The sequence below is a fragment of the Panulirus ornatus genome, chromosome 6 (genome assembly GCF_036320965.1).
Source record: "Panulirus ornatus isolate Po-2019 chromosome 6, ASM3632096v1, whole genome shotgun sequence".
Taxonomy (NCBI): domain Eukaryota; kingdom Metazoa; phylum Arthropoda; class Malacostraca; order Decapoda; family Palinuridae; genus Panulirus; species Panulirus ornatus.
This window is the reverse complement of record NC_092229.1, coordinates 44,440,011-44,464,768: the sequence shown is the minus strand read 5'-3', so window position 1 is coordinate 44,464,768 and position 24,758 is coordinate 44,440,011. Positions and strand designations below refer to the sequence as shown.

Here is a 24,758-nt window from a genome sequence, read left to right as displayed (position 1 = left end):
TTTCGTGAAATGTTAAGTTAAATGGCTGCTTCTGTGGCCTTGAAGCGTATCGACTGCCAGGGTCAGGGAATTAGTCTAATGGTGTTACAACCACACGCACACAAAGACAAAAGAGATATCCTCAAAATGTCAAATGTTCAAAAAAAAAATCTAATTCTAAACCTGGCACGAGCTTCTGTCAATGACAGGCAGATCTATGGATGCCACTGCTGGCACAGGTCAGGTGTGTCTACGAATGTAGGTGTTAGTGATCACGTAAGGGTGGATGTGTGTGTGTGTGTGTGTGTGTGTGTGTGTGTGTGTGTGTGTGTGAGTGTGTGTGTGTAAAACATGAATTAATGTTGGTCTTTAGTTTGAGTGTTGGGCCTATCGCCAGCCAGGGTCAGTAAGGTCGTCAGCGTTGAGTTACATCCCCCCCACCCCCCACCACCACCACCAAACCATCGTTTAACGCCTTCTTCAGGTAAATTCGATAGTTCTGACACACACACACACACACACACACACACACACACACACAGTATGTATATGACCCGTGTGAATTTACATCATCTCTTGAGAACTATAATGAAATACGGGTCTGGACGATAACTTGACTGATTCACATAACTGGTTTTCTCGTCACCTTAACCTTACTGCTTATGAAGTCAATGAGATTCAGGTCACCTGAAAAGTTCAACCCAACTATTATTGTCCGTTAACACGTCCTTGTTAGGAGAGGGACGACCCTGTGTGCACATGACCAACGTCTGTGTGGTGGTACACCTTACCTCCCGCCACTGTGGTCGTACCACTTTCTGCATCCTCTGGTGTTGCAGATTCTGTGATGGGCAATGTAATGACGGACCACGGAACACAGCCAGGGGCTACACCCACGTATGGGTGCTTGTGTAACTCATACAGTTGCTGAGTAACTGTGTTTTCGTTCCTGTTACCAATCTTAATCATTGTGTGTGTGTGTGTGTGTGTGTGTGTGTGTGTGTGTGTGTGTTATCAATCTTGATTAGTGTGTGTGTGTGTATGTGTGTGTGTGTGTGTGTGTCCACTCTTCATAACAGTAGTTACCACTCCCAGTATCATTACTGTGTGACCATTATTTTTTTTATTAGTTTCTATCTCACTAAATATGACCACTGTTTAACTAATTAACAGATTGTCACTTGCCATTTTGAAAAGATTTTCGTCTCCCCACAATCCTCCTCTTCCTCAGCTGTACAGTTTTGTACAACATAATGTAAACATTTACAACTCGGGTTGTTGTGGTCTTATTAAGTCGCTCCACAAATTTAATGTTATTCCATTTAAGATTATTTACTAACAGCTTGACATTCAAGAGTAATGCTAATGAAACTCGAGTACTCTGCGCTTCAATAATGATAATAATAATAATAATAATAATAATAATAATAATAATGAGAAGAAGAAGAAGAAGAAGAAGATAAAGCGCAGATTAGAATGGCAATCTTCGAAACCACTTCTCCATTCAAATCATCAATAGAAAACGCGCAGCCAAGAGGGTAACTGCGACATGCGCTCCGCTCCGAGGCAGAATCAGTGCTTTGAGTCATCCAAGGTTGCAGAGTGACCGCAGAGCATTAGAGGAAAATATGGTGTAATACACCGTAGTGTACCCTGGAGCAGTGTGTGTGTGTGTGTGTGTGTGTGTGTGTGCAGGGTGGGAATGGTAGCGGTGCCCCCAGCGGTACTTGGCAACTGTTCTCATGACTTCTCCCTTCCTCATTCCCTCCCTCTTCCTCCCCCATCCAACCTCACCTTACCACCTCGCGCACACACAATGTCATTAATATGGCTCTCGTTATGGTAGTTAAAGGTTTGTTTTTTTTTTTTACACAGTTGTTTAACGCCAACTGTATAGAGGAAACTGTCTGACATACATGGCACGTTTCTTGTGAAGGATTTCTCACACGTTATAATAAACTCTTTGTGCTTCCGGCACCTTATACGATGTGGTCTCCTCCCTCACCCACCCCATGGTAACCTGTTTCCCTAACTACCCTGACGTAAGGCGTTACCCGACCCTCACCGCTGGATCCGTCCGCACAGCGCGACGGTGTGGGTCCTGAGCAACACGGTACGACCATCTGGGCACGGCGGCACGACGTGACGTACGAATGACCCGACCGTTTAAGGTCAGGTCAGGAAGCCAGAGGCCAAGAGTCACACACACACACACACACTGGTGTTGCCAAGACTCACACTCTGGATCATGGTGTTGCTCCATTCATCCACACTGATACAACGTAATGCCACTCCGCATTACCCACTGCCACCCGCTAAACCCACTGATTTATCCACTGCCACCCGCTAAACCCACTGATTTATCCACTGCCACCCGCTAAACCCACTGATTTATCCACTGCCACCCGCTAAACCCACTGATTTATCCACTGCCACCCACTTAGCCCACTAATTTATCCACTATCACCTCTACTAATTTAACCTACTATCACCACTGTCAACTTTACCACCCATTTAACTTACTATCACCAGTGTCAACTTTACTACCCATTTAACTTACTGTCAACACTGTGAACTTTACCACCCACTTACTATCACCACTGTGAACTTTACCACCCACTGAACTATCATTACTGTCAACTTTACCACTCACTATCACCATTATTAACTTTACCACCCACTTAACTTACAATCTCCATTGCTAACTTTACCACCCACTTAACTTACTATAACCACTGTCAACTTTACCACCCACTTACTATCACCACTGTCAACTTTACCACCCACTTAACTACCTATCACCACTGTTAACTTCAGTGCCCACTTAACCTGCTATCGGAAAACCCGACCCACCACCACCCACCTAATCTACCCCACTACATTACCCACTACAACCTACTTATAATTTTACCACCACCTATTACCTCATAATGCACCTAACCTTACCGGCTGCCACTTAACACCCCACATTCCTCCCCACCCCAGCAGCAGTGTGTGTGTTTGTGTGTGTGTGTGTGTGTTTGTGGACCATATGCAGCTGTTGGTACACTTCCGCCCACCCGAGGCTTCGTTGGCCGGTCATTTAATCCATGATTATATCGTGCGAGACATAACGACCCCAGGGTTCTACGTGATTGGTGCTCGCTCGGGGCTCCTCGCGTGTGTCATTCACGTCCACCCCAGGCTCCCATCTAAACCCGTTGGGCTTCGAGGCGCTTCGAGTCAGGGTTCCTTCCATTTGGTTCGGATCCTTGTTCTTACTACGTCAGGGGTTCCGTGTGGTTCGGATCCTTGTTACAACGTCAGGGGTTCCGTGTGGTTCGGAACCTTCTTACCACGTGAGTTAGGTTTCGCGACGCTTCGAGTCAGGGGTTCCATGTGGTTCGGATCCTTCTTCTTACCACGTCAGGGGTTCCATGTGGTTCGGAACCTTGTTACCACGTGAGTTAGGTTTCGCGACGCTTCGAGTCAGGGGTTCCATGTGGTTCGGATCCTTGTTCTTACCACGTCAGGGGTTCCATGTGGTTCGGAACCTTGTTACCACGTGAGTTAGGTTTCGCGACGCTTCGAGTCGGGGGTTCCATGTGGTTCGGATCCTTGTTATCACGTCAAGGTTCCATGTGGTTCGGATCCTTGTTATCACGTCAAGGTTCCGTGTGGTTCGGAACCTTGTCACCACGTGAGTTAGGTTTCGCTACGCTTCGAGTCGGGGGTTCCATGTGGTTCGGATCCTTATTGTTACCAAGTAAATTAAGAGTTCGTGTATAATGTGAATCTTTCAGAGACCAGGAAGCTGTGTGATCGGCCTTCGAATTTCTTCCTCAACTCCACCAAAGTTGAGATTCACTCCAGACCGGAGTTACTGTGTGTGTGCTTTACGACTGTTTCTGAGCCATGTTTCGAACTGCTGGGGGCCTGTGTTCCGTGCGGCTGGTGTACACAGATATCCCTCGGATGTGAGGGTAAACCGGTAGTTTTTGTGCGATTCGAATCTAAAAGTTTTGTACGATACGGTCCGAGTCCCCTTATGGCTGAAGACTGGAAGTGATGTAGTAAAACGTGTTGTAACGAGATGTCTTAACAACCATTCATTGCCTTCATCACCACAACCGCGATGACAACCTTCACTAGTGTCATCAGCGAACACAAACGTATTACAACCCCGCCTCTCAACATCAATCTTGACATTATGGAAACGTCAAAACATCAACTTAAAACACTCGATTCTGCTCACATCCAAAAGGACCAGGCAGGTACCCACCCGTGTGGAGGTTGGTAACCTACCGTTACTTCTGTTACAGATTGTCACACTGTTACTAGGAATCTCTCCTCATGCCTACGGTAATGAGGGTCACCCATGCCAACCATTAAGTTACGAGTTTCTTTCCACCTGAACACACGTAGTCTGCCCTGCTACCAGGATCAACCACGGTTGCGCCACCCCATACCACTGGGGCGGGGTTCATTGTCTGTGAATCAACCCGGGAGGCGGTTGGTTTCGGGGGGTGGGTTAGGGGGTAATGGTGGCTGGTGGGGGTCACAGAGGGCAGGTCACACCCTGGTGGTGGTAAAGGTCAGGTGGTGGCAGCGAGATGTAGGGCAAGGTGAGGGAGGGCGTGGGGGAGCAGGTGGATAGAGTAGAGGTGGATAAGAGTCTGGCTGGAGTCAGGGAACACACGGGTAACACCAGCGCGTGACACACGACCACGACGTGTTACGTAACGTTAGTGGTATCTAGATACTTCGCGTGACGTGCACGTCAAAGACCACCCCGCGGTATGCACTCCAGATACCGTGTGTCGCACGTCCTGACTTGGCTGGCAGGGACGCTGGCCATCACACACCTCCCTGCCTCAGACACACCATCCCAGGTTCGTGGTGCGGGTGCAAGCCAGTGTTGTTACCCTACAGTGATGTCGGCTCGAGTCGTCAGGCGAAGCTAAAACCTCCTGGTGAGACCCGCTGCTCACGGCACTCACCACCACCACTCACACACACACCTACCCTCCCTCACACAGGATAAGCAGCAGCAGATTTTCCACAGCGAGTGTGGTGTAGTCTGGGCTCGTACCCAGCGCGATCTTGAAGTCCCCTTCGGCGAGGCTTTTAGCGTCGTCCCTCGACGAAAGGGCAGGCCAGTCTTGCCGAAGAACTAACTCCAAAGGCAAAGGAGTCCATCTTCCCTACCTCTAGATGGAGTGGCAGTTCACAGTCCTATGCAAGGGGTCCTGCGTTATACATACATGACTTGAAACAAAGGGAAGGACGGATCAGTTTCCTGCAACGAAGACCATTCATGAGGGAGGGCAGGATATGCCACAGGCTGGCACGGAGTCAAGAGGTCCCACACACACACACACACACACACACACACACAGTACAGGGAAGATCACTACGCGATGTTCTCACGTTAAACAGTCCCTGGTGGTCGCTGGTTCGTATCCAGAGAGTAGAGAACGTTCGCTTGGGAATATCTGGTATTTATGAAACCAGTTATGTCTGAAAGTGGACGCTGCAGGTACTCGCCCAAAAAATCTGTAGGTCTTCTATTAGATCATAATACTAATCAACATTTTTAGATTAATGTTATCACACACTAGATAAGCAGTCGTAGTGGAATAATTATACAATATATAAACTTTCTCGGTCAATCTTATCCAAATATGATAACGATTCCATGCTGGACACAGACTTGTTTTACACGTATTGCTGACTCTCAGACCATACACCTAATTTTGGCTTCCCGATCACCTGAAGACTCGTGCCTCCCTAACACCGACTGGGTTGTTACGTTACGTTAGAAGAGGTGCGATCAGCAGAGAGAGAGAGAGAGAGAGAGAGAGAGAGAGAGAGAGAGAGAGAGAGAGAGTAAATGCTATGCCATAACAAATGCGCTCTAGGTAGAGTAATGGTTATTCACAGTGTAAACTAGTTTTCGTAATGTAAACCAGTTTTCGTTTTGTATGACATTCATCAGAAACGTGACCAAATATCGCTATCGTATAAACTGTTATTTCTCTTGCATATAATTTTCCTCGTCAAAAGGCCTCTCGTAACCAGTCTTGTTACAATTACTCACAAGAGTTAATGAACATACCATTTATCGGATGCTTACATTTGGTCCGGACGTCTGAAAAAGTTAACGTTATATTCCCATCATCGACCAGGTCACTGTGGTCAGTGTATTTTCGACCGTCTTTGAGGGGAATCCATTTACTCATTCACTAATTCATCAAATTTTTACTTCGTCCGTCTTTGAGGGATTTCATTTACTCATTCACTACCTCATCAAATCTTTCCTTCGTCGTAACGTTTGAACACCACGTCTCATCGTCAATGCTATTAAGGAGCTCCAACCCAACAGGGCCTGACGTGCGTGCCGAAGGACACCACCACTGGCGTGGAGGAGGCTTACCCTAGACAGGGATGGTGGTGGGTGGGTCTAGGGCACTGGTTGGGGCGTGGCCTGTGAGGTATACTGCTCGTGTGTTCCGGGAGCGGCGGCCCATGTGTGTGTGTGTGTGTGTGTGTGTGGCCTCCAGCGTCGGAAATGATAACCTGGAGGAGAAGGGTTGGCTCAGCGTGGAGTTCACGCTGGGGTGACAAGGGGGTGGTTTGAGAGAGAGAGAGAGAGAGAGAGAGAGAGAGAGAGAGAGAGAGAGAGAGAGAGAGAGAGAGAGAGAGAGAGAGAGAGAGAGAGAGAGAGAGAGAGAGAGAGAGAGAGCGTGTTTGAGTAGTTGCGAGCTCCCGGGGACCCAAGGATGACACATGTAGGGGTCAGGGAGGGTAGGTGACGTGTCTGGGAGACCTACCTGTTGTTGGAGTAAACCTATATCAAGTATAACCCATAATACAATCCCACTAACGTAGTCTGACTTACCCGTGTTTTCAATGCTTTATATTTTTAAGGGATGGGATGGGTAGGTGATCATGTAACATGGCACATACGTCTCTTATTCAAAGCCTTTCATCTCTCTTTCTACCAACCGAGAGACTCTCTCTCTCTCTCTCTCTCTCTCTCTCTCTCTCTCTCTCTCTCTCTCTCTCTCTCTCTCTCTCATCTAAGACGAGTCGTCGGTCAGTCTGGCCAAGTGCCACTAACTTGCCCCGTTTTCCCCACCATTTCCACATAAAGGATCAGTTTACCGCCTCGCACAACTCGTTTTCCTTCCCTCAGTACCGTGAGCCAGTTTCCCCTCCTCGACCAATGTTCTCGCTTTGTGTATCTCATCGCGTGACACAATCTACGTTTCTCCTCAGGATTGAGTTTTGCGTCGCTTCTCTGTCTCGTACTTTTTTGGGGGGGGTGACCAAGTTCGGGTCTCGTCCTGGTGGCTTTTCCTTCTTTCCTCATACTTCCTATTTTGCTGTCCAATCTTTCCTTCTTCATCCTCCCCCCTGTACCTCTCTTCGTCTATCCTGAACACACTGTTGTCTCTTATCCTTGTTTCTCTCTCTCCCTCATTCCTTTCCCATACCTCCTCACTGACCTCCTGATAATCTATTGATTCTCCTGTACGAAATCATATTTTTCTTTCCCATTTCTCTTCCTCCTCCTCCTCGTGCCAAGCTGTTTTGCCTTTTTCATCTTCTGTCATCTCAATTCTTTTCCTTCACCATTCCTAACTTGTCGTATCCTTCACCGTTCCATCTTCTTATCTCCCATTCCTCTTCCCGTGCTCATCGCTCGCCTCCTTCGTCGTCGTCGTCTTTCGAGTGCCTTTCCTTCTCTCCCACCTCTGTCCTTTGCTCCCAGCTCACAGCGGGGCCGCGTTCCTCATGCCTGTTAAGGTAGGTCGGCCAACAACATCGTCGTCTACCAACTCACAAATACATGAAGTTTCCCCAGGTTCCCCCCCCTTGACGAGGTGCCTGGGTCAAACCCCTGGCTGGAGTGGACGGTGTTCCACGACCTCGCCTGACTTGAGCAGGTCTCACGCGGCAGAAGTGGACAACGCTGTTCATCACACCTTTCCCCAACAGTTCACGTGGGGACAGACGGCACAACTAGGCCAAAGGTCTTGACCTTACGCTGCGCCTCATAATGCACGTACACCACAGAACGAAGTGAGTCTTGGATGGTTCCCGACAGTCGTGACTCACACGGTGATGTCTGGACTACGTCAGTTGTGGACGATGAAGGTGTAGCAGCAGGAGCATTTCCCCTCCTCCCTGGAAGGGAACTCCCCTCTTCAAAATCCTACATCGACTCATCCACAATTGAAATGAATTTCTCTAAACATTCACCTTCAACACCTTACCAAACCCAGTAGGCGTGAACTCACACAAAAAAAAAAAAACTACAGAAGGAAAAAATAACATGACGGAAAAGAATTGTTCAACTGGTGGTCTTCTCAACCCTATAGCACTGGCTGGGGTAGAAGTGGAACCACTGCCACCGAGGTTCATGGCAACAGGTTAGAGAAGAAGAAAAATGATGTTAGAACGAATAACTAGACATCCACCTTACAGAGTCTGTTTTCCATATAGCTCTTGACCTTGCATAAATCACAGACGAAGACGGATTGATTATTATTACGAACCCTTATCCTCACTACTTGTCCTAAATAACCCGAACATAAGAACGCAACATGCATGACCCTGAAGGCACCAGAAGCCAGCATTACTCGTAAAGAAGAGATTGTAATCATCACGTTGTATGAAATTCCCTCCCGCTCAGGTCTCCGGCAGCATATATCATAAAAGCTGATGCTTCAGCCAAGCCCGCCCTCGTAAAGAGGCTGTTGAAGACAACACAGAGGCGTCGTTTACAATATGTGTGAAACCTCTCATAAAGAAGGGACGAGCGGATCTCCTCTCAATCAAACGGACGAGTGCAAACAAGCCACCACTGGATCCAGTTTCCAACGCAACCAAAAATGTGTCGAGTACAAAATGTATCTATGGGGAAAACTAGATCATTTGACGACGAGATGTTAAATGTACTAATGGCTGTTTGCCCTACCTGGAGATATTGACCTTGTGAACTGTGAAGAACATTATGATCATAAATATATATGAACATGAGAACAGTATGAATTATAGAGTGTAAAAATACACATTTTTATGAACAGGTTCAAATAAAACCCCGAAAGGAACGGGACAACACACCTTACTGTTGGTAATGAGATATGATATAAAATGTATCCACTTGTTGCCACGAGCAGACACATTACTTGTGGAAAGAAGAGGGTTGAAGGGGGTACTATAGAAGGTTGGAGGGGGTACTACAGAAGGTTGCAGAGGGTACTACAGAAGGTTGAAGGGGGTACTATAGAAGGTTGGAGGGGGTACTACAGAAGGTTGGAGGGGGTACTACAGAAGGTTGGAGGGGGTACTATAGAAGGTTGGAGGGGGTACTATAGAAGGTTGGAGGGGGGTACTACAGAAGGTTGGAGGGGGTACTATAGAAGGTTGGAGGGGGTACTACAGAAGGTTGGAGGGGGTACTATAGAAGGTTGGAGGGGGTACTACAGAAGGTTGGAGGGGGTACTATAGAAGGTTGGAGGGGGTACTATAGAAGGTTGGAGGGGGTACTATAGAAGGTTGGAGGGGGTACTATAGAAGGTTGAGGGGGTTACCACAGAGGGTTGGAGGGGGTACTATAGAGGGTTGAAGGGGGTACTATAGAGGGTTGGAGGGGGTAGTATAGAAGGTTGAGGGGGGGTACCACAGAGGGTTGGAGGGCGTGCTACGGAAGGTTAGAGGGGGTATTATAGAGAGTTGAAGAGGATATTATAGACGGTTGGAGGGGGTACTACAGAAGGTTGGAGGGGGTACTATAGAAGGTTGGAGGGGGTACTACAGAAGGTTGGAGGGGGTACTACAGAAGGTTGGAGGGGTACTACAAAAGGTTGGAGGGGGTACTATAGAAGGTTGGAGGGGGTACTATAGAAGGTTGGAGGGGGTACTATAGAAGGTTGGAGGGGGTACTACAGAAGGTTGGAGGGGGTACTACAGAAGGTTGGAGGGGTACTACAAAAGGTTGGAGGGGGTACTACAGAAGGTTGGAGGGGGGTACTATAGAGGGTTGGAGGGGGCACTATAGAAGGTTGGAGGGGTACTATAGAAGGTTGGAGGGGGTACTACAGAAGGTTGGAGGGGGTACTATAGAAGGTTGGAGGGGGTACTACAGAAGGTTGGAGGGGGTACTACAGAAGGTTGGAGGGGGTACTATAGAAGGTTGGAGGGGGTACTACAGAAGGTTGGAGGGGGTACTATAGAAGGTTGGAGGGGGTACTATAGAAGGTTGGAGGGGGTACTACAGAAGGTTGGAGGCGGGTACTATAGAAGGTTGGAGGGGGTACTACAGAAGGTTGGAGGGGGTACTATAGAAGGTTGGAGGGGGTACTACAGAAGGTTGGAGGCGGGTACTATATAGAGAAAATTTGCGTGTATAATGTAGAAGGGTGGATGAGGTATTAAGATATGATAACTGTACGTATAACCCAGAGGTTAGATGGAGGAACTATGATAATACATTACTCGTGTTATGAAGAACTGGAGAGGGAGTTATGAGGGAAAACCTTTGGTGTTCTTGATAAAGGGTTGTAGCGGGTACTACAAGGTTATAAAGTAGTTGTTCATGATAAAGGGTTGTAACGGGTACTATGAGGTGACAGAGTTGGTGTGTGTCACCAGATATGATGAGGTTTTTAAGGAAGAATTCATCATCATCATCATCATCATCATCATCATCAACATGACTGTGAACACCTTGATAACGTAGGAGGGTTGTATAAGAGATGAACTGGTCCACTGGAGGTTCTACGGAGGAGCATTAGCACCGTCGCCTCACGGGGGAGCAGAGGTGCGCTATGATCGGTCTGCATCACCTGCCAATGTGTACTGTAATTTTCGTACGAGAAAATATTAGGTGAGGTGTATGCTGCCTGGGGTCACCCCCCGAGGACTGAAACAAACCCATTAATGTTAAAAAGATAATAATAATAATAGTAATAATAATAATAATAATAATAATAATAATAATAATAATAATAATTGTAGTAGTAGTAGTAGAAGTAGCAGTAATAATGATAATTAACAATAATAATAATAGTTGTAGTAGTAATAATAGAGGTAATAATAATAATAATAATAATAATAATAATAATAATAATAATAATGATAATAATAAATAATGATAATAGTGAAAGGAGGGCAAGGAATAGAGTGAATTGGAGCGATGTGGTATACCGGGGTTGACGTGCTGTCAGTGGATTGAATCAAGGCATGTGAAGCGTCTGGGGTAAACCATGGAAAGCTGTGTAGGTATGTATATTTGCGTGTGTGGACGTATGTATATACATGTGTATGGGGGTGGGTTGGGCCATTTCTTTCGTCTGTTTCCTTGCGCTACCTCGCAAACGCGGGAGACAGCGACAAAGCAAAAAAAAAAAAAAATAATAATAATAATATTGGTGTGCAGCAGATTCCCGGGGGTGAGCAAAGCACTTGGTTCACTCTAGTGTTCACAGTTCATGTGAACGGAAGACAGACGTGTCCCCCAGCTTAGCGCGTGGGTTCACACTGCAACCGCCTCGCCACACTTGACTGTCATGTCCTCAGTTTACATGAGTTTCCCCCCCCAAAGGTGTTCGTGCCTTGTTATACAATTGTCGTGTAACCTAAATCAACGCGACAAGTAGACTGCAGTTAAATTGAAAATAGTTACAATAACAAACATGTGCTTTATAAACTTGCCTTGTTATATAACATTTAATTTCTTAAAAAAAGAAAAAAGAAAAACACAGGATGTGATTAAGACAACACATTACATGGCAGTGCGTGCAAGAATGCTAAGGAAAACCAATAATTACAGTGTGCAATTGCAGTCAACTGAACAGAGTTATGGAATCACACACAACGAGTCTAAAAAAAAAAAAACCCACATTATCAACAGTGGCAAAGTGTTTACACATTAACACGAAGTGAGCTTAAGTAAATAATGATAATGATAATAATTTCTATGAACGTGACAAGCCAAAGTACACGGAAGCCACTCATGCGCGGCCCACACAAACGTTACACTCTATAACCGAGGGTTTAACACAGCCATTCAGCTCTTTAACAGCAACAACAACAAAGCCAACATGGACACAGTGACGTGTTTAACAAAGGCCACCTGGACCATGGGGCTGGGTAACCCCCTCCCCCCCTAAGTACCCTAAACAGGGCAAACTTAAAGAAAAGGAAAAATGTCGGAGGTGTTGTTAACAAGGGCTACTCTACCACCCTCCACGGTGCAACGGTGAACCGTATTGATTTTGCTGCACTACATACAACTCGTATATTAACAACCAGCTTAAAACTTAAGTCCTGTTCATGTAGTTGCCACTTGGATGGTACAGTGGGTTCTGGTTAGGTGGGTTGCTAACATGGTCCACGCCAGGGAGGTTCAGGAGCTGGTCCACTCTCCAGTGGGGGGTACGACGTACGCGGGGCCTTTCAAATCAATTGGACGCTTGGCAACGGACGGATCCGCCTGTCCGCTGACGCACGCACGCACGGCACGCATACGCGGGGCCTTTCAAATCAAATGGACGCTTGGCAACGGACGGATCCGTCTGTCCGTTGACGCACGCACGCACGCACGACACGCACGCATCTTGGTGACAATTTTTTTATTTTTCTTTTTTTTTTTTTTTTTTTTTGCTCTGCATCGCGGCAGGAACGCCACTGACGCACTGAGAAAACGCTGAACGAAAGTGACCGATTTTTCCGTTTTTTTTTTTTTTCTGATGGTGTGTATCTGGCAGGGGGGTCCACGCGTCATCTGGTGATAGATAATTTATAGGTGATAGATATTTTGGATTTACATGTGTATGTGGGTGGGTGGGTTGGGCCCATTCTTTCGTCTGTTTCCCTTGCGCTACCTCGCTGACGCGGGAGACAGTGACAAAGCAAAATAAATAAATAAATAAAGATATTCTGGAGGAGACTTTATACGTTTTTAATTACTAAATATCATGTAGAAGGTCTTAGATTTAATGCTTTACGTTCTTAGGGTGATAAATATTTTGTAGGAGGCCGGACGTTTGAGTGATGATAAATATTTTGTAGGAGGCTGGACGTTTTGAGTTGTGATAAATATTTTGTAGGAGGCCGTACGTTTTGAGTGATGATAAATATTTTGTAGGAGGCTGGACGTTTGAGTGATGATAAATATTTTGTAGGAGGCTGGACGTTTTGAGTTGTGATAAATATTTTGTAGGAGGCCGTACGTTTTGAGTGATGATAAATATTTTGTAGGAGGCTGGACGTTTGAGTGATGATAAATATTTTGTAGGAGGCTGGACGTTTTGAGTGATGATAAATATTTTGTAGGAGGCCGGACGTTTTGAGTGGTGATAGATATTTTTGTAGGTCTTCTTACGCTTGAGAGGTGATAGATAGATTGGTGAAGGCTTTGCGTTTTAACGGCGATAAATGGTTTTGTAGGAGGGGGGTTATGCCTCCGTTGTGACGAAGATGTTTTGTTGAAGGTTATTTTCCATGAACAAAGCTAACCTTGGAGATCAATGGAACATACCTGGACACCCTGTGTTTACGTCAAAGGGAACCAGATTATAACACTTCCACAATTTTTATACTTGAGGAGCGAGCGTCTTGACACACACGGGACATAACTTCCAGCTTGTGGGGAAGTACATACTTCACACTGTCGTCTGCTAAGCTGAGATCAACATGATTCGTTCAGCTGTGGTTATTATGTCATACACTGTACATCATCATCACACCAGTTTGAAGAGGTGAGGATCACCACTCTCTCTCTCTCTCTCTCTCTCTCTCTCTCTCTCTCTCTCTCTCTCTCTCTCTCTCTGATCACTACCGTCCCTCCCCCCTCTCCTTCCTTTTCCCCCAGGAGAATAAATACGTGAAAAGAGAAATATGCTTCGTGACCCATCTATAATATACCCCAGCCACAACACGGAGCACTGGTGCGTTTTTCCCCCCTGACCACCACCAGCATCTTGATCAATATACGTCACCAGTGTCATATAAACCACCACATCTCACCACCACGGTCCGCCACCATACCCATATTAATCCTTTGCCACTTCTCTCACGTACGTACTACCTTCGCTAATACCGCCACTGCCTTCAAACCACTGCCTTTAACACATGTAACAACCACTGCCACTGCCCCTCAAACCAGCGCTGTTACTGGCACTTGCCCTCTTATAGCCACTCGTCATTACCACTCAAATGATCGATCATCGGTTACTGCCTTGCTAACCATCGTAGCCTCGCTGACCATCACACCGTTCCGTTCACTAGAAATTTTCACCACCACCACTGCTTCGCTGGCCACCTGTATTACCACAGTGCCACAGCTAACCACAACCATCACGGCCAAATCCCACATACCACCGCCACTTGTAGCGTAGTCCAAACAGCTATGGCGGGCGGGCGGGGCCACCATCGTAACCTAAACCTTCTGGCCACACGTTGGTTTAGTTAACGTTGGTTTAGTAAGGTGTCCAGGGAGTAATTACAGCGGACTCCCCGCGTATACAAGTAACTGTTACTCGATGAGGCAATGCAACATGTTTGTGTAATGTGTGAGACTGCGGCAGACGATGGAATGTCATCAACACTTGATGACACTACTGCAAGGTCGATTGTTCTACGTTAGCTAACTCACTGTCGCTCGGATAACCAGACGAGGCTCTCATTTTTTAGGAGAAACGGTACACTTCAGCTTGACGCCGCCAGACGTGCGTATACCAATGAATACTTATGTATGTACACTTTCCAAACCGTTAATGTATACAAATATACACGTACATATCGAGGTACATGTATGTATGTATGTGTATATGTATGTACATGAACTCGATCATTCATGCAAGGAGGAATATGGTCGCTTGTACAGATGGTTATGTGTGCCGATCTAGGCTCAAACAGTGATTGTTTTGTTACTAACTGCGTTATGGGGAGAAGGTGTTACACTCGTATGTGTGTACCATGTCGTTACATTTACGTGTGTGTTACAGAAAGACAACTCACTCTAAGCCAGGCACCCTTTTATCGACCCCCGCCCCAAGATGGGAGAACGAGCACCTAGGTTGGATGTGGGACCCCGATCGCGCACAGGCTTTCGAATCATGGGCGGGCGAACCTGTGGTGGCTCACAGGTACGCTAATTACTACGCGGTTTATATACATAACCCCTTCCGTGGGGCTTTTATGTTGCTTTGAGGATGCGCTACAATCAGAAGCAGAGATGGACCCCCACTGTAGAGAGAAATTGAGACTATACTGCCGTCAAATGAAAATGATGGTCACATCAAAGGTGTAACACAAGTAGAAGTGATATATATATATATATCACTAGTTTCGTCTCTTCGATGTATATCAACTGACTGTTATATTTCTCTCTTGTGTCTCCCCTGATGATGTGATTATTACACGAAAGTGCACTTGGGAACTTTTCGTGTTTCATTTTCCCCGTGGACTCATAGGAATATATATATATATATATATATATATATATATATATATATATATATATATATATATATATATATATATATATATATCCCTGGGGATAGGGGATGAAGAATACTTTCCACGTATTCCCTGCGTGTCGTAGAAGGCGACTAAAAGGGGAGGGAGCGGGAGGCTGGAAATCCTCCCCTCTCATTTTTTTTTCTTTTTTTTTAATTTCCCAAAAGAAGGAACAGAGGGGGGCCAGGTGAGGATATTCCACAAAGGCCCAGTCCTCTGTTCTTAACGCTACCTCGCTAATGCGGGAAATGGCGGATAGTTTAAAAGAAAAGAAGAATATATATATATATATATATATATATATATATATATATATATATATATATATATATATATATATATATATATATATATATAAAGCTGAGACATATAACGATAACACGCCACAATGAGCACGTCCTCCGTCTCCCGCGCATACCAACACATCGTGCCACCCGCCCGCCTACCCCACCACCCGGGAGGTGAGGGTGAGCGAGCGAGCGCGCGCGCGAACCAGCCAGCCAGGAAGGGCTGGACCGAACTCATGTGCTGGTTCAAATACCACGTGACCCAATCTGCTGCATTCCTGCCTCATTAAGCTGGCGGGTTCCCAACTGTACTGATGAAGAGAGTGGGTTGACGAGTCCAATTTTGTGCATTCCCCATCACGTTTTTATTTTCCTTATTATTACCAGGAACTTTAAAAGACGCCAACAAATGTTATAACAGTAACATTAAACGACTTAGTGGATGAATTTATATATATATATATATATATATATATATATATATATATATATATATATATATATATATATATATATATATATTATATATATATATATATATATATATATATATTATATATATATATATATATATATATATATATATATATATATATATATATATATATATATTTCATACTATTCGCCATTTCCCGCGTCAGCGAGGTAGCGTTAAGAACAGAGGACTGGGCCTCTGAGGAAACATCCTCATCCAGCCCCCTTCTCTGTTCTTTCCTTTGGAAAAAGAATAAAAAAATCACAATTTTGCGCGTGATCAAGTTTATTCCTATGAGTCCACGGGGAAAATGAAACACGATAAGTTCCCAAGTGCACTTTCGTGTAATAATCACATCATCAAGGCAGACACAAGAGAGAAATATAAGTCAGCTGATGTAAAACGAATAGACGTAGCTAGGATTTTGCAAACATGTGAATGTCCAAAACCTTGGACAATCACATGTTTACCAAATGGCGTCCTAGCTACGTCTCTTCGTTGTATATCAACTGACTTATATTTCTTTCTTTTGTCTCCCCTGATGATGTGATTATTATACGAAAGTGCACTTGGGAACTTATCGTGTTTCATTTTCCCTGTGGACTCATAGGAATATATATATATATATATATATATATATATATATATATATATATATATATATATATATATATATATATATTAACTTCCTTAAGGAAGGGTTGTAATGCGAATTATCAGTGGCGTTAATGTCTGGACCTGGTAATTTTCCGGAGTGCTTAATGACGTACAACAAACACTTTATATTCGCCCCTCCCCTCCCTTGCCGACGGCCGAGCTCACGAAGGAAAAAATAAGAAATGGCATCCATTTTCAACGAACTTTACCGGGAGGAGGGGAAAAAAAATTATGGCTTTCTTTAATGATGGCTGTTGGTGTGTACATGACGACATATTTTGCGAACCATTACTTACATTCTTATGTCTATTACGATCCCGACACTTTCCCACGGGGCTTTGTCTCTGCTCCTTCAGTCCTCCTTCCCCCCCGTTTTCTTTTCACATCCGGGACACTGGGAAAAAAAATGTAGGAGAAAACCGGTTTACTAACAATGAGCGCTGTCGTCCCCTACCCTACCTTACTCCCTCCAACCCCCTCATCCTCACCACCGCTAATCCGGACACCTGGTTAGCTAATCCGGATCTTGCTGGGGCTAATCCCATCCTCCCCCACCCACACTGTGCAATTCGCCCCCCATAGAGAGCAAGTGAGCGGTGTGTGTGTGTGTGGCGGGTGAGGGAGGAGACGGCGCGGCCACGGACGGTATGACCCTTACCTCGCCTCACCCACCTGCCCAGGTTCACGGCTGCCTCCGCCCGGCGTGACATGTACACCGTGCAGGTCGTGGTCGACGGGACGGTCTCAATGACCATGGCTGACTTGTGGGTTCTCTGAATGCCAGATTGCCGAGCCAACGATCGTTCCCTTCCCCCTCACTCCTGAAGTACCTGGAGGGAGGGTTGTTAACCACACTGGCCGTTCATGAAGTGTGGTTAATCAGACGGTACACACCCCCAGCTGCACCGTCCCATGGGAACTTAACCTCACAGACATGAGCGTGGGCTCCTTCCCACACACGCACCTTGCTCATGGCACACCCCGAGCCGAGACCGGGACGCGAACATGACTATGGTGAAGATGACACCATCACCGGTCAACATGATCCCTCATGGATCATGTACGAAGGTGGATGATCCCCCACAAGAACCCTCATAACATGAGAACGGTGTTTAAGGAGGAGACATGGTGAGGCTAGCAGTTACGCCCTCCCATCCTTGAGAGAATCCTGGCTATACTTCGAGACGCCCTTCTTCGGAGCCCCAGCAGCCCCAGGGCTGCGCTACTTGCAGCAGCAGAAGGGAAACTATGGAATCAGTGGGAGTGAGAAACTCTTCCACGTGACTGAACTCCTCCTCCTCGTCATCATACAGCCTCGCCGCAGGTGACTTTTCACTCGCGGCGTGACCGCAGGCGGCCGTGTCCCGCAATACACATACATCCACACACACACACACACACACACACACACACACATATATATATATATATATATATATATATATATATATATATTATCCCTGGGGATAGGGGAAAAAGAATACCTCCCACGTATTCCCTATGTGTCGTAGAAGGCGATTAAAAGGGGAGGGAGCGGGGGACCTGGAAATCCTCCCCTCTCGTTTTTAATTTTCCAAAAGAAGGAACAGAGAAGGGGGCCAAGAGAGGATATTCCCTCAAAGGCTCAGTCCTCTGTTCTTAACGCTACCTCGCTAACGCGGGAAATGGCGAAGTATGAAAAAAAAAAAATCCCCCAGCGTGACTGTAACATGGTCGAGTCTTGAAGCATCTCTGGTATATATCAAAAAAATCAAATTATTCATGATGGAACTAGAATTCAACTGCTTTGAATTCCCTCACATTCGAGGTTCACAATTCATTAAGACAATAATACATCGGAGAGAGCTTTGATGAAACCTTTAGGACTCAAAACGAAGTGTAATAACACAAGTAAATTTCATCTGCCGTCATTATATCATGCAAGAAGAACTATATACATTTTTTTCATGCTTGGTCGCAGTTTTCCATGTACGTCAGGCAGCGCCAAGAAGAGATGAAGAAAAGGTCTCATGCGCTCACATCCACCCTCTAGCTGTCATGTATTATGCACCGAAACCACAGCCGCCTATCCACGCCCCACACACTTTCCGTAGTTTTCTCAAGCCACTCCATATGCCGTGGTTTAGTCTAATGACAGCACGTCGCCCCCTCTATATCACACAGATCTTTCAGGCTCCTCACACTCAACACCTTTTCCACACCGTCCTTCCATCTCCAATGCGGTCTCCACCCTCCACTTCGAACATATATGTACATCCTTTATGTCAACCTCTCCTCACTCATCCTCTCAATATCTCCAAACAGTTTCAGCTCGCCTTCTTCAGCTCTTTCTCAACCATACTCTTCTTATGACCGCAACTCTCTCTTACCCGACCATTTCCTCCTCAGTCAACCCTCCTCACACCACGCATTGTTCTCAAGCATTTCATTTCCAACGAATTCACCCTCTTCCGTACTTTCTCGTCGAGAGCCCACGCCTCGCTTCCATACAACACTGACAGGACTTCTGGACCATCAAACAGGGCCATTTTTGTCCTCGCCGATAATCATGATCTCTCCAAACACTCCTCAATACGACCAGGATCGTAGCGCCGTATGGCTCCATCGGCTGAAGTCGCTAGGCGTCCAACCATCTGAGCTTAGGAAATGTCTATACTATATTAAGTCTGCCTAAGCTCGAGCACCTACGCCTCACCAGCCTGGTCCTCCTCACTAACAGCCACACACAGAGGGACCAGCGAGAGAGAGAGAGTGCAGGAAAAAGGCACGCAGGATCGTCCTAGACCCATTTTACACAAGCTACCAAGAGGACCTCATTTCGCTGGACCTGTCCACCCTCTCCGACCAACACCAGCAGCTCACACGGCAGTTCAGCAGTAAACTGATGACACACCCTCTCCTGTTTCACAGAGACCTTCAAACCCCCGCTCCTTCTCCACCACGGAACAGGAGTTCATGACAACCGACTTAGTCCAATCAGTGCTCGTACAGAGAGATACAAGAAGTCCTATCCCTACCATTGTGAACGTTAGAAACCATTCATGAACAAATTCATTGAGAAGCAGAGCAAACAATTCAGTTTGCTGTTAGGCTGCGGCGGGATGTCAGCCAGTATAACTATTCATCACTTAATGTTCAGCCAAGTCCATCAGTTATAAACCACAGGGTTCACAACGTAAACATCCCTGCATGTCTGCCATCCTCACTAGCTAGATGCACACAGGGTTCACAACGTAAACATCCCTGCATGTCTGCCATCCTCACTAGCTAGGTGCACCCGACTCAAAGTGGAAATATCCAACCCAACTTGATCTGACAAGATCTTCTGTGGTTAGTCAACTCCTTACAATTCTGACCTCGCAGTACTGTAATATCTGTCATGCACCAGTTGTGTACCATCAACCTAATGGTTGCCAAAATCCAATAAGTCTTTATCTATATTATAAATTTATACATTTATCACACGCTTCCCTCCCCACATCTATAAACGACATATACAAATCCTTCTTCTGTTTCTCCTGGTGTTCCTCTCGCACACACACACACACACTTACACATTGCTCCAAGCAAACACCTGATCCTCACCTCCTCCACCACTCCTACAGCCGCCACACTGTTACTCCCTAGTGTGAAGCCCTGTACCACCCTCTCACTCACCACTTTCCCATGTAACTTGCCGGGTACACTCAACACTCTGTACCTCTGTCATTTGAACATTTACTTTGGTCCCGTTTGCCTTTACATAGTTGCAATGTACAGGTGTTGCGACAGTGTGGGAACTGACTGGTGTCAGCAAAGTGGGCAATGACTGGTCCATGAGAACGTGGAACTGCCTAGTCCTTAAAGGTGTGGGAAGTGACTGATCCCTGGCAGTGTGGGAAGTGACTGATCCCTGGCAGTGTGGGAAATGACTGATCCCTGACAGTGTGGGAAGTGACTGGTCCCTGGCAGTGTGGGAAATGACTGATCCCTGACAGTGTGGGAAGTGACTGGTCCCTGGCAGTGTGGGAAATGACTGATCCCTGACAGTGTGGGAAGTGACTGGTCCCTGGCAGTTTGGGAAGTGACTGGTCCCTGGCAGTGTGGGAAGAGAAGTGTGAGGTGAGCCGCGGGTGAGGTGAGGTGGGAGACCAGATTTTCTGTATAGCCTGGCAGGAAGTAACGGACGCCAAAGGAGAAAAAAAAAAAAGAAAATAGCAAGAAACTGTCGGGTTGCCAACCTCCTCCTACCCTCGGGCTCCTTAGTGAATACCGTGAAAACGGGATTCACCGTTGACGCTGATTGGATGAGCCAGCTCCTTTAATAGCGGCATCTCGCGAATATTTTATTTTATTTTTTACGGACGCCCGTCTTGTTGGGCGGGCGGGTCTGTAACTTCAAGGCCATCAGTGTGAGACCCTAGACTCTAGGTTCTGGAGCAGACCATCAGTGTGGAGACCCTAGACTCTAGGTTCTAGAGCAGACCATCAGTGTGAGACCCTAGACTCTAGGTTCTGGAGCAGACCATCAGTGTGGAGACCCTAGACTCTAGGTTCTAGAGTAGACCATCAGTGTGAGAGACCCTAGACTCTAGGTTCTGGAGCAGACCATCAGTGTGAGAGACCCTAGACTCTAGGTTCTGGAGCAGGCCATCAGTGTGGAGATCCTAGACTCTAGGTTCTGGAGCAGGCCATCAGTGTGAGAGACCCTAGACTCTAGGTTCTGGAGCAGACCATCAGTGTGAGAGACCCTAGACTCTAGGTTCTGGAGCAGGCCATCAGTGTGAGAGACCCTAGACTCTAGGTTCTGGAGCAGGCCATCAGTGTGAGAGACCCTAGACTCTAGGTTCTGGAGCAGGCCATCAGTGTGAGAGACCCTAGACTCTAGGTTCTGGAGCAGGCCATCAGTGTAGAGACCCTAGACTCTAGGTTCTGGAGCAGGCCATCAGTGTGAGAGACCCTAGACTCTAGGTTCTGGAGCAGGCCATCAGTGTAAGAGACCCTAGACTCTAGGTTCTGGAGCAGGCCATCAGTGTGAGAGACCCTAGACTCTAGGTTCTGGAGCAGGCCATCAGTGTGAGAGACCCTAGACTCTAGGTTCTGGAGCAGGCCATCAGTGTGAGAGACCCTAGACTCTAGGTTCTGGAGCAGGCCATCAGTGTAAGAGACCCTAGACTCTAGGTTCTGGAGCAGGCCATCAGTGTGAGAGACCCTAGACTCTAGGTTCTGGAGCAGACTATCAGTGTGAGAGACCCTAGACTCTAGGTTCTGGAGCAGGCCATCAGTGTGAGAGACCCTAGACTCTAGGTTCTGAAGCAGGCCATCAGTGTAAGAGACCCTAGACTCTAGGTTCTGGAGCAGGCCATCAGTGTGAGGACCCTAGACTCTAGGTTCTGGAGCAGACCATCAGTGTGAGAGACCCTAGACTCTAGGTTCTGGAGCAGGCCATCAGTGTGAGAGACCCTAGACTCTAGGTTCTGGAGCAGGCCATCAGTGTGAGAGACCCTAGACTCTAGGTTCTGGAGCAGACCATCAGTGTGAGAGACCCTAGACTCTAGGTTCTGGAGCAGGCCATCAGTGTGAGAGACCCTAGACTCTAGGTTCTGGAGCAGACCATCAGTGTGAGAGACCCTAGACTCTAGGTTCTGGAGCAGGCCATCAGTGTGAGAGACCCTAGACTCTAGGTTCTGGAGCAGGCCATCAGTGTAGAGACCCTAGACTCTAGGTTCTGGAGCAGGCCATCAGTGTGAGAGACCCTAGACTCTAGGTTCTGGAGCAGACCATCAGTGTGGAGACCCTAGACTCTAGGTTCTGGAGCAGACCATCAGTGTGGAGACCCTAGACTCTAGGTTCTGGAGCAGGCCATCAGTGTGGAGACTCTAGACTCTAGGTTCTGGAGCAGGCCATCAGTGTGAGAGACCCTAGACTCTAGGTTCTGGAGCAGGCCATCAGTGTGAGAGACCCTAGACTCTAGGTCCTGGAGCAGACCATCAGTGTGGAGACCCTAGACTCTAGGTTCTGGAGCAGGCCATCAGTGTGAGACCCTAGACTCTAGGTTCTGGAGCAGGCCATCAGTGTGAGAGACCCTAGACTCTAGGTTCTGGAGCAGGCCATCAGTGACAGACCCTAGACTCTAGGTTCTGGAGCAGACCATCAGTGTAAGAGACCCTAGACTCTAGGTTCTGGAGCAGGCCATCAGTGTGGAGACCCTAGACTCTAGGTTCTAGAGTCGACCATCAGTGACAGACCCTAGACTCTAGGTTCTGGAGCAGGCCATCAGTGTGAGAGACCCTAGACTCTAGGTTCTGGAGCAGGCCATCAGTGTGAGAGACCCTAGACTCTAGGTTCTGGAGCAGGCCATCAGTGACAGACCCTAGACTCTAGGTTCTGGAGCAGACCATCAGTGTGAGAGACCCTAGACTCTAGGTTCTGGAGCAGACCATCAGTGTGGAGACCCTAGACTCTAGGTTCTGGAGCAGACCATCAGTGTGAGAGACCCTAGACTCTAGGTTCTGGAGCAGGCCATCAGTGACAGACCCTAGACTCTAGGTTCTGGAGCAGGCCATCAGTGTGAGAGACCCTAGACTCTAGGTTCTGTAGCAGGCCATCAGTGACAGACCCTAGACTCTAGGTTCTGGAGCAGGCCATCAGTGTGGAGACCCTAGACTCTAGATTCTGAAGCAGACCATCAGTGTGGAGACCCTAAATGTCCTCTCTCTCTCTCTCTCTCTCTCTCTCTCTCTCTCTCTCTCTCTCTCTCTCTCCCTCTTTCCCCGTAGTTCGCCACCCTTCCGCCCGCCACACATGACCCTGAGTATTGCCAGAATTCCCTGGAGAAGTGTGTGGGCGTGTTCACCCGGGGGGACCGTGAAACTTGCCGACGTGTCGACCAGAACTCACTTACCTTGAGATGATGATGGGAGCGGCCTGGCTGGCGGGCGGGCGGGGGTCGTGCTGGCTCAGTGTGTGCTGGAAGACGAGTCCATCTGAAACTATATAACATCAGTGATAATACTTCTGTCTTCGTATTGCTGTCGCCATTTAAGTATATATATATATATATATATATATATATATATATATATATATATATATATATATATATATATATATATATATATTTTTTTTTTTTTTTCTTTTAAACTATTCGCCATTTCCCGCGTTAGCGAGGTAGCGTTAAGAACAGAGGACTGGGCCTTTTTTGGAATATCCTCACCTAGGCCCCCTCTGTTCCTTCTTTTGGAAAATAAAAATAAAAAAAAAAACGAGAGGGGAGGTTTTCCAGCCCCCCGCTCCCTCCCCTTTTAGTCGCCTTCTACGACACGCAGGGAATACGTGGGAAGTATTCTTAATCCCCTATCCCCAGGGATATATATAATATATATATATATATATATATATATATATATATATATATATATTTTTTTTTTTTTTTTTTTTTTTTTTCAAACTATTCGCCATTTCCCGCGTTAGCGAGGTAGCGTTAAGAACAGAGAACTGGGCCACTGAGGGAATATCCTCACCTGGCCCCCTTCTCTGTTCCTTCTTTTGGAAAATTAAAAAAAAAAAAAAAAAATTGAGAGGGGAGGATTTCCAGCCCCCCGCTCCCTCCCCTTTTAGTCGCCTTCTACGACACGCAGGGAATACGTGGGAAGTATTCTTAATCCCCTATCCCCAGGGATATATATATATATATATTCCTTTTTATTTCATTTTATGGTAATAATAATAGTTTGTATTTCTTTTTCGTGACAAAATTTTCTGAATATCTAATGTTCGCACAGGGACACGAATTACGAACGGAGAATTTGCTCCAGCGATACACTTGGTTGTGAGCAGTGCCCTTGCCTTAATACAGTGCTACTGAC

General features: G+C 46.6%; 1 protein-coding gene across 2 annotated transcripts in view; it reads left to right on the top strand.

Annotated features, from left to right (window-relative positions):
- Positions 1–24,758, top strand: part of LOC139749179 (uncharacterized) — a 90,065-nt gene that overhangs the window by 46,107 nt on the left and 19,200 nt on the right. The window lies entirely within an intron of this gene.